Below are 10,913 nucleotides of genomic sequence, written 5' to 3' on the forward strand. Positions count from 1 at the left end.
ACTATTCTGCTGGGGAGGACACCGTGTCTCCTGCCATTTGACCCTGCTGAAAACAGTCTGTTCTGTCCTTTGTTTTTCCCGGGGGATCTTGTAATTGTCCACCGAACCTGTGATATGGGGGGGTTATGAAGAAATTTGACAGGGTAGTCTCTGATCAAAAGTAGAAACAGGCATATAAAATGATTGAGTTTTAAAATAGTAAATAATTTTCCAAAGACTATAATAAGAGTAAAGAAAAATTTCAACTAAAAAGGGACCCGTGTGTAAGAATATTCCTAGGCTCTCAGGATTTTCCCTGTAAGGCAGGATCAGAGTTAAGATTTAAGAAGTTGTTTTTAAATTATATCTGCTCCCATCATAATAAAAATCCAAATGTAACTTTCATAATTTTGATTTGGGTCATAGATAAAACATACTCACTTAGATATCAAAGTTAATGTGCTTTGCAGTCATATTCCCAAAGGACAGAATTGACAAAATTTTTTTTTTTGAGGAAGATTAGCCCTGAGTTAACATCTGCCACCAATCGTCCTCTTTTTGCTGAGGAAGCCTGGCCCTGAGCTAACATCCATGCCCATCTTCCTCTACTTTATATGTGGGATGCCTACCACAGCATGGTGTGACAAGTGGTGTGTAGGTCTGCACTTGGGATCCAAATCGGCGAACACCAGGCCGCTGAAGGGGAAAGTGTGAACTTAACCGCTGCACCACTTGGCCGGCCCCCGGAATTGACAAAATATTTTATCTAAAAGGGATGAGGCTTTGGAAATAGGCTGTGTGAACAGATCAGAGACAGTCATGGTCTCAGTGTACCCTGAATTAGTAGGAAAGAGTTTAGAGTACCATGTCCAGGTTGTAGTGTCATACTTTAATGGGCAAGAAGATACTAGTGTGGTTTCTCAAGTGTGGGTCTTAGGCTACCTGCATTGGGAAGGGAGACCTAAATATTCTGATTCAGGGCCCATTGGAGATATTCTGATGACATCAGGACATAGGAATGGGGGTGGGGCTGACAGTCTTCATCTTTAACAAACATTCCATGTGATTCTAAGGCACACTGAAGATCGGTGTCAAAACACAGCCCCTACGTTGTTTTTTTTTTTGAGGAAGATTAGCCCTGAGCTAACATCTGCCACCAATCGTCCTCTTTTTGCTAAGGAAGACTGGCCCTGAGCTAACATCTGTGACCATCTTCCTCTACTTTCTATGTGGGAAGCCTACCACAGCATGGCTTGACAAGTGGTGCCATGTCCTCAGCCAGGATCCGAACTGGCGAACCCAGGCTGCCAAAGTGGAAGGTGCACACTTAACCGCTGCGCCACCGGGCCGGCTCCACCCCTCGGGTTTTGAGAGATCTAGAAACCATGCTGTCTGAGTTTCAAAGGGATCTGTAACTATTTGGTTTGGAGAAGAGCGGGCTTGGAGAGGGACTGTTAACTGTCTATTTTGTAGGACCTGTCCTGGAGACTTATTCTCATTACTCCAGAAGTCCTAGGATCAGTAGATGTGAGTTACCTGGTGGCAGATTTCAGCACAATATAAAAAGAACAAAAAAGTTTCCTTTAAATGAATATTTAAAAATGTAAGACTTGATAGTAACCTTCTGGACACTGGAAATGTTCAGTCAAAGGGTACAAGATCACGTTGAATGGAAGAAAGGTCTGCATCTGTAAAACATTTTCCAAGAGTCTGTGATCCTATGTTGTTTAGTTGGTTCTTTTGCCTTCAGAAGAATATATGTTCCAAAAATCTACAGAATTTACATCTTCCGTCCTTAAGCCTTGGTAACCAGTGTGTTGACTGCTTTCTGTTTTGAGGTGCTTTTTCAGATGAGACCTAAATCCCTCTTGATATGCTGAGCCTCCTTCTAGACCCCACAGGTCTAGTCAAAGCTGAATTTGAAAAGTTTCCAGGCACGACTGTGTTATTGATGTCTTCCATTATCCTCTGCTTCTTAAATGACAGTCCTATTCGGCAGAAAATTGTCGCCGATGATGAAGTCTCATCTTTCTTCTCCATTTTGTAATCACACACACCTTTCACCCTTATACTTTACTTTTGAAAAATATCTGTAGTTATTTCTGTCTACTCTTTCACTTTTCTGAGATGATTTTGAATTTGTTGTTTTGAGTAAACGTCTGCATTCAGGGGCCCAGGATTACCCTTGGTCTATGCTTGACTGGCTACTGGGAACTTAATGAACTTCTTGCCCCTTCCATCTGTGTCCGTGGATCTTACCAGCAAGTTCAGGGTCAGGATGGTGTATATGCACCCACATACTGTGTGTGTGTATGTGTGTGTGTGTGTGTGTGTGTCGTGTGGTGTGTGATAGAGAACTGACAAGTGATTGATAACAAATAACCCATGATTCTCCTCTTTCTAGGTTCCTAGAAGATGGGGTGAAGGGTATAGTGAGAGAGGGATCTTGCACTTTCCAAGTTAATACTGTTAATCTTTATCAGAAGGGCGGATTATGGGAGAGGACAGAGTCTGTATTTAGCCTGTAAGACTGCCCCTCACTTAAAACACCAGTTGCAAGTAGCAGGTCTCAGGTAACCCACACATCTGTCTGACTTGGCTACAGATGGAGGTTCCCACGAGCCCCTCTTCAGGTTCAATAATTTGCCATAATGGCTCACAGGACTTAGGAAAATACTTTGCTTACTCTTACCAGTTTATGATAAAAAATATTATTGATAAATAAATGAAAAGCAATAGGATATATTGGAGTGTATGAGGAAGCCATTTGATTTAAAACTGATTCGGCCTGACCCTGTTTTTCCCAAAGGGCCTGATGTGGCCTGTTGAGCCTGTATTGTACATCTGCTTTAAATATTTACCATGTCCCCAAAACAACAATGATGTCCCTAAAGATAGGGATGTAACTTTCCCCATGTCAGCATTTCCTTTGGGATAAGCGTCTCTTCCTAAACTAAGGATTAATTACGGACCTGCTGTGCTCACCTTGTGACCACTGACCAGCTGTGTTCACCAATCTGCTGTGCCAGCAAAGCAATCTCATGACTATTGTAAAAGGGACATTCCTATCATGTGTGATGTATGGTCTTTGTTCCAAGATGGTATATAACCATTCTGTACACCCCACTTCTTTGGTGCCCTTCCTTCCTTGGGAAAGGAAGGCCCCGGGCTAGTCCTCAGATCTGCCTCATAATAAACTCACCCCAATTTTGATCTACAGATTGATTATGGATTATTTGCTTTGACATCTCAAAGGGTACAAATGAACAGCCAGATGAAAAGGTACATAGGGAGAGATCCGGAAGGGTCCTGAGTGAGGAGCTCCTGTCGCTGTGGAGTTTGGGGTATTCCACTTTTCTGGCACATGAATACGTTTACCCACCTGAAAGCTTTCTGAATCCTGTTGTGTAGGGTTTTTATGGAGTTTCCATTATGTAGGCACGATTGATTAAATCATTGGCCATTGATGATTAACTCAATTCCCAGCCTCTCCCCCCTCCTTGGAGGTCAGGGGTGGGGCTGAAACTTCCAACTGTCTAATCACATGATTGGTTCCTGTGACAACCAGCCCCATCCTATCTAGGTCCCAATCAAGAGTCACTGCATTAGGATAAAAAGGGCTGGTTGTGAATAACAAAAGACCTTCCTCTCACCCCGAAGTTACAAGGGTTTTAGGAGCCCTGTGCCGGGAACTGGGGACAAAGACCAAATATATATTTGTCATTATATCACAGTCCCATTTATTCTTGTTTCATTTAAATTTTCTCTTTCTTAAAAATAGGTAAACAATAGGGGCCAGCCCAGCAGTACAGTGGTTAAGTTCACATGTTTTGCTTAGGCGGCCTGGGGTTCACCGGTTTGGATCCCTTGTGTGGACCTACGTACCACTTGTCAAGCCATGCTGTGGCAGGCGTCCCACATAGAAAGTAGAGGAAGATGGCATGGATGTTAGCTCAGGGCTAATCTTCCTCCAAAAAAAAAAAAAAACAAAAACGGTAAACAATAACAATGACTGCTTACTATGGGGGATGGTGATTAGTAATGAGGTTAAACATTTAAAGTTCTTGGAGAAGATTGCCTTGGAAGAGAAAATCTTATTAGTGTTAAAACTATTAATTATCCTTTTTTTTTGAAGACACTTAGCCCTGAGCTAACATCTGCTGCCAATCCTCCTCTTTTTGCTGAGGAAGACTGGGCCTGAGCTGACATCTGTGCCCATCTTCCTCTACTTTATATGTGGGATGCCTACCATAGCATGGCTTGCCAAGTGGTACCATGTCCGCACCCAAGATCTGAACCTGTGAACCCCGGGCTGCTGAAGTGGAACATGTGAACTTAACTGCTGTGCCACCAGGCTGGCGCCAAATTATCCTTTTTTTTTATGATTATTTTTCTAGATAATTATAAATACATTCTGGGATTTTAATCCCCCCCCCATCTTAAAAATTAAATACTATATCCATGTCTCCTATATGGAGCTACAAATTTTAAAGTCCTTTTTAAGGCTAGTAATCACTCACTAAAGTCACCTTGTCATTATGAAACTGAACCTCTTAACCTCAGGTTTGTGCACCTAATGCACAGTAAGCCAATCACTGAGACATTGGTGCTTGGAGATGGAGAAAGGTTTATTTGAATTGGCCAAAATGAGAAGGCAGGAGGATAAGTTATTCCAAATCAGCCTTAATAAGAGAAGTAAGCAGGGAGTTTTATAGAGCTAAAGGGCTTGGCAGGAGGACCTTCAGAGAAACAAAGGGCTAATCTGTGTTTCTTTCACTCCAGATTAAGCCCTTGGGCAATCTGACTTCTGTGTCAACAACAGCTGGGGACTGGTTATCCGGTGATCATTTCTTCCTTGAAGGCATTCTTTTTCTTCTGCAAAACAAGCTCATAAATCCTTAGGACCCTTGAGTCACCCTTCAGGTTAAATAAGAAAACAGCAAATTGACAAGATTAACTTCTTTTCATCTATGTCTGTGTTAGGAAAAAGGTAGAAGGGTGATCTTCTTGAGTATTTACAGTAACCCTCAGGTACCTGGTTTCAATTGCCTCTAATGTTACAGAGCACTTTGCAGTCCGGCAAGTGCTTTCACAGAAGTTGTCTTCTTGGACCTTACAGCAGCCTAGTGAAGAAGGCTGAGGATTAGGTGTCTTGGGCTTGGGGTGTGCTGCTCAGTGATTCTGTTGTTAGGATGAGCTGAAAACCCTGGTCTTGACTTGTCTGTGCTTTTGCAGCCTTCCCCCCTCCTCACCTGCCTATGGTGGGGGACACTGTCTGCTGTGTATCATTGCCTTCCCCACCCCCAACTCTTCCTACCAATGGTAACTGAGTCTTTGCTACAGAGGAGTCCTCTCCTCTGAACCGCAGCATCTTAAGGTTCTATGTGACTATTTTGAAAAGGGTTTCAATGTGGGTTTAGAGTCTTCTTTTTTGCTTCTTTCTTTATTTCCTGTAGGGCGAAAATTAAAAGTAATAAAAATCTCATTGATTTGATCATTTTTCAGTCATAATCAAAGAGTGTGTGGCAAATGGTAGATGGTCAATAAAGAGCTGATGAGGGGGCCGGCCCCGTGGCTGAGTGGGTAAGTTTGCCCGCTCCGCTTCAGAGGCCCAGAGTTTTGCTGATTTGGGTCCTGGGCGTGGACATGGCACCACTCATCAGGCTGTGCTGAGGCGGCATCCCACATAGCTCAACTAAAATATACAACTATGTACTGGGGGGATTTGGGGAGAAAAAGCAGAAAAAAAACATTGGCAACAGTTGTTAGCTCAGGTGTCAATCTTTAAAAAAAAAAAGAGACGATGAAAAAAATGAATGAACTTGACCTTTGACCTCCATACTGCATGGTTGTGTGAGTAGTTGTACGGTGTGAGCTCTGGAGCCAGACACCTGGGTTTCAATCTCAGAGATTCCGCTGAGTAGCTGGGACGCCTTAGGCAGTTGCTTAATTTCTCTGCCTCAGTTTTCTTATCTGTAAAATAGGGACAAAATAATCTTTATAAAGTTGTTGTGAGGAATAAATAATAAGGGCTAAGAACAGAATTTAAGTGCATTTCCATATGTAGTCCCATTTTATCCTAACAGCCACTTGGTGATGCAACTGAAACAGATATTTCTGGGTCTTACAGCTGTGGAATCTCAAGTTCACAGGACTGGTAAGTAGTGGAAAGGTGTCTAAAATTCTGTTCTGATTCCAAAGTCTAATATCTAGATTAGAGTTAGTTCTTTAGTTTTAAAGAGGATTAAAAGACAGAAAAAAAAAGCAATTAGTTTTGATTTCAGTAAAGTCTACAGGTCTTGTGTAAGGACAGAATCACTTTCTGTAGTTCACTGAGATGAAAGAGTTTGTGTGAAGTAACAAAGATGAGAACAGGCGCTGAGAAAGAATGAGAGCCCTTATCCGACACCTCAGTGACTCCAGGGAAGAGGGAAAGGAGCAGTTAAGAATAACCGAGGAAAAGAATCAATCAAGCCAATTTAAAACTAAATAATACCTTCTTTATCCTTGAGTGTTAGCACTGCGCCTTTGCTGGAAATCGCTTTGCTCTAAAATGGCCTAATTTTTCCTTTGAATTTGCATTTCCTTCCTGCCCAGATGCAACTGGCAGTGGCCCAGTGGTAGTTGCACCAACACAACTGTGCTGCGGCACCTCCATTTGGATCTCGGAACTGGCCTTTTACATCTGTTTCTTTGCAAAATTTGTCAAACTTTGCAGGTTGCACACCCAAATTCTGTCAACAAAGAACAGGAAGTTCGGGCTATCCTTCTGGGTTTACTGTCATCTTATGGGGTTTTCATCCGCTGGAATCAAGCCCTGGTGAAAGTATTAACACATTAAGTTCTCAATTGTGCTCAAAGCTTCTGGGCAATGAATATAAAAAAAACGGAGCAACGGGAAGACTTGGGCACATTATTTATACATTTGGTGAGCTCATTCACTCGCCCAGGGAAATCAGGCACACAGCCGCCAGCCCAAGGTTAATTTTATTTTCTTCTCAGCCAGGAACAGGGTGTGCTATTACAGAGAGAGAGGAATGAGGACTTTTTAATTGGCAGAGAGGAACTTCTGCTGCATAAAGAGATATTCCTATTGCTGGAGGTCAACAGAAGTGCTTTAGGATTTTAAAATCCTGCTGTGTTCACAGTTTAAAATGAAATCCTCTAAATTGCTAGGATTCAAAAAATCCTGCATTAACTGTTCGGAAACAGAAGAGGGCATCTCGTCATGCCTTATGTCAAATTCATTTTTTTTTAAGAATGAAAAGGAAACTGATCTTTGAATGAAAATGAACAGCGTTTCTTTTTCGGAATGTATGAAAGAAAATAGTCTGTTAACATTTTCAAAAGCTTAAATATGACTAAAAATGCTGTATTTGCCTTCTAGTTTCGAGAGATTCAGAGTTTTACTTGGAGACCAGCTATAGGAAGCTTTATTGTATTATAAAGTGACCATCAAATACAGTGCATTTAGATTTTAAACAGAGTACCACATGGACACCCTTCTCCCCCCATGGGCTAGGTAGCCTTCATTAGATAAGCTCCCAACCCCCTCACTTCTCACATTCAAATCCCAGTTTTTCTCAAAATTCAGTCTCTCCAAGGATCTGTGAATCTTCCCAAACTGTATGCAAAAGGTGTGTTTGTGTATTTTTCTAGAAGAGGTTTGTTGTTTTAAACATATCAGCTACTCTCTTTCTCAGATTAAACCCCTAGGAAATTTCCATATTTAATTCTATCTTATATGAATTGATTCTTTATACTCCATGTCTATTTAAAGGACCAGTTTGTGATACCCTGGACAAAGTTATAATCAACACCACTAAACTGAAAATCTCAGGATTTGTCTAATAATTTAAACACAGCCATTATGGAGACAGCAACGAGCCTTTTGAAAGTCTTTGGTATTCTTTGTATTAAGTTCTAGTCAGAGCCCAAAGGGAACTTTTCCATCTGATCTGGTCACTTCAGTTCCTGGTCTCAGAGAGAAACAGTGTTCTGCGTGGGGTTACACGGGCAGTGAGCGTAAGCATTCAGGATTGTAGTCCCTTCTTTGCCTTTTAGTCTACTGTGTGTGTTTCCCTCAGTCTTGCTTTGTCCAAAGCTTGCATTGGTCCAAAAATACACAGGACCTTTATATTGCTCTGCTCATGCACACGTGTTGTTTTTTGTGTTTTATCGTTTTGTGAGTAGTTTTATTCTTGAAGCGAACACTTTAAAAGCAGAAAAATAGATTTTGTTTCTTTCCCAGTTGTCCTAAATTACTAAACTAGCAGTGCTTAATTCAATTTTATGAGAGGATGAGTTTAATGAGGGCAAAGTGAGTTTGGAAGAAGGGAGGAGCTGTTAGACAAGATGGGGTAGGAAAAGTTAGCTCCCGGTTTGACCTCTAGATTTTTTATAATATGCATTTAGTGTATGGTAAGAACCTGGTGTTCATTGTTTTATTAATGTCTTCTTCAGTGGCCTTTTGAAACTTGAAACTGGCCCTTTTCTTTATTTCCATGGAAGCATCTAGAATGTCCAAGTTGGTCATTTTCTAAGAACCATTACACTTTCAGGAAAAATAAATTCCTTGTCATATGAGATGTCTCATTCCTGAAGTTTGCCTTCTATCCCTGAGCCCCAGGATTGGGATAAAGATGAGGAATGTTTGTAGCATACATTACTTGACAATTAACAAACAAAACACCTTTTACATTTTGATGTGGCTATTTTGACTTGATTGATCAAATTAGCCAACATAATGTCTTGCTTTGCCCTGGAGTCTCCAGTAGATATAAATTGTCCTAAAGTTGAAAGTAGAGCCTTTGGGGACCAGAATGGCCTAGGTTATTATTTTTTTTAAAAAATTATGAATATGTAGGCAATGAGTAATCTGGAGAGTTGATGTACATATTCAGACATTTCAGGACCCAAGCTCTACTACTTGCTTGGCTTTGTAAGGTTAAAAAAAATTAGGACCTGAATTATCTAGGCAAATTAACTGTCTACATTAGTTCAACTTATTAGATAAATGCTTTGTTCTCTATTTAATTTTAACTGTGTAGACATAATTTCATAAAAGTGTCTATACATATTCTGGGGATAGATTATTTTGGCAAGGCATAACTGTCAATTCCACTGACCCTAGACAACGTGGGAGTGTTTATGGGGGCAGTTGCTTTCCTATAATAAGAACAATAGCAAACATATTGTCAAAAAGCCATCTCTGCGTGTTGAATAAAACAAAGTAGAAAGATGAGTTTATTGCAAGGCTTTTGACCTACAAGCTGGGAAACTCAAAGCTACCAGCCCAGTGAGTTCCAAGTTGCTCACAGACAAGGGATTTTTATAGGATAAATACGGAAGTTGGCTTTTTCAGAGGATTGGTTGCCTGCTGGTCTTCTTTCTTATTTGGATCACGGTAGCTGAGTTAGGAGAACAAGGATGTCTAGAGATGGTGTGAACAGGCTTGCTGTTTGGGAATTGGCTGTTGTCCTTTCCTGATTTCTGAGAAAAGCTGTAAATTCTTGTGAGGTTAGACTAAGTCTCCTTTGTGTGCTGCATTCATGGTCTCCATTCTGTCCTTGACATAAGTGACTCCATTTTAGTTTGGTTCTACAATGTACACAGCATTTACTACTTACCAGCAGCATTCTGAACCCTTAATTTCACCCTCAAATGACCCTACAAGGCAGATGCTATTATCTCCATGTTACAGATGAGACAACTGAATCTCAGATACATGGAGTAATTTGCCCAAGATCACAAAATCTGTAGTGGCAAAGCCAGGATGTGAACTCAAATAATCTGGCGCTAGAATCTGGGCATGTAACTACTACACTATAAAATCAATTGACCTTTGGACAGCTTCTTGATTTCCTTCTGGCATAGGCCAACCTGATAAGCAAGAACACCATCTTCAGTTATTTTTATTTCAAGAGATTATTTGGTTCTAATCTAGGGACAAAAAGAGGAGATTACAAATTTAAATGCCTATGGGGGCCAGTCAGGAAGCATGAATAAGTGAAGAGGACTAGCTGAAGCATAATCGAATAGCTTTCTTAGTTTCTAATTTTTCTTCCCATTTTTAATAAAGACGTTTTTACAGAAAAATATTTCTCTACCATGAAACGTAAAATAACGCAAGTGAAATGATTGACGGTGCTGATGTTGGTTCTTGGTGTTGGGGGAAGCTATAGGGACAGGTGGGGACTGCAGCACGTTGGAGATTGCTTGCCCTGTTTAATATGGACATACAGATTTGGTATCAGCAGATATTTTCTCAAAAAAAAAAAAAGGCAGGTCTTCATATTTTTGTGTGAAATATGTGGATTTTTAATTGTTAGCTCTGTATTTTAAAATAAATAATAAGAGCAAAATAAAACCTATTTTTCAGCAAGAGCTTACCAGTTTGTAGTCTCTGAAAAAAGAATATCTTGCAGTTGTGTTTATGGGGATGTGTAGGTGAAAGAATTGATGGTAAAATAGATAGAGTTCCTTTGTACCTTAATAGCCCCAAAGTCAATAATGAGCAATTACACTTATCACCTTTTTGCTAGACTGCATTATAAAAAGGAGTGGTTTCAAATGATTTGGCTTCCTAGTCAGACAAAGAAGAGTGATGGAAACTTTGTAAAAGTTTAAACTCAGGTTTATAGATTTATAAAGTCAAAAAACCCTTCATAAATATTTGAAGTGTATCGATATGGTCTGTGGACAATAATAATAGGCGAATATTTTTCTCTGTGTGTACAGAGTAATTTGCAATTGCTGTAGCAATTTGCATCTTGATGGATGGATTATTTTATCTAGATTTTGAACTCTGCCTTTTATTCTGTAAAATATGGTCTTTGGTAATCCTACTCTTTTTTTTTTTTACTTTTGAGATATTGGAAAATATAGACAATAAATGTGCTTGAAGGGAAAAGGAAACTAAATTGTTGTCAATC

At 40.2% G+C, this 10,913-nt stretch overlaps 1 long non-coding RNA gene across 1 annotated transcript; it reads right to left on the reverse strand.

Annotated features, from left to right (window-relative positions):
- Positions 1-5,805: 5,805 nt before the first annotated feature.
- Positions 5,806-6,721, reverse strand: LOC139045258 (uncharacterized). Its single transcript, XR_011503277.1, has 2 exons — positions 6,476-6,721; positions 5,806-5,952 (listed from the first exon to the last, which is right to left on the reverse strand). It is a non-coding gene; the product is annotated as an uncharacterized lncRNA (long non-coding RNA).
- Between the last annotated feature and the right edge of the window lie 4,192 nt (positions 6,722-10,913).

Source organism: Equus asinus, chromosome 5 (assembly GCF_041296235.1).
Source record: "Equus asinus isolate D_3611 breed Donkey chromosome 5, EquAss-T2T_v2, whole genome shotgun sequence".
Taxonomy (NCBI): Eukaryota; Metazoa; Chordata; class Mammalia; order Perissodactyla; family Equidae; genus Equus; species Equus asinus.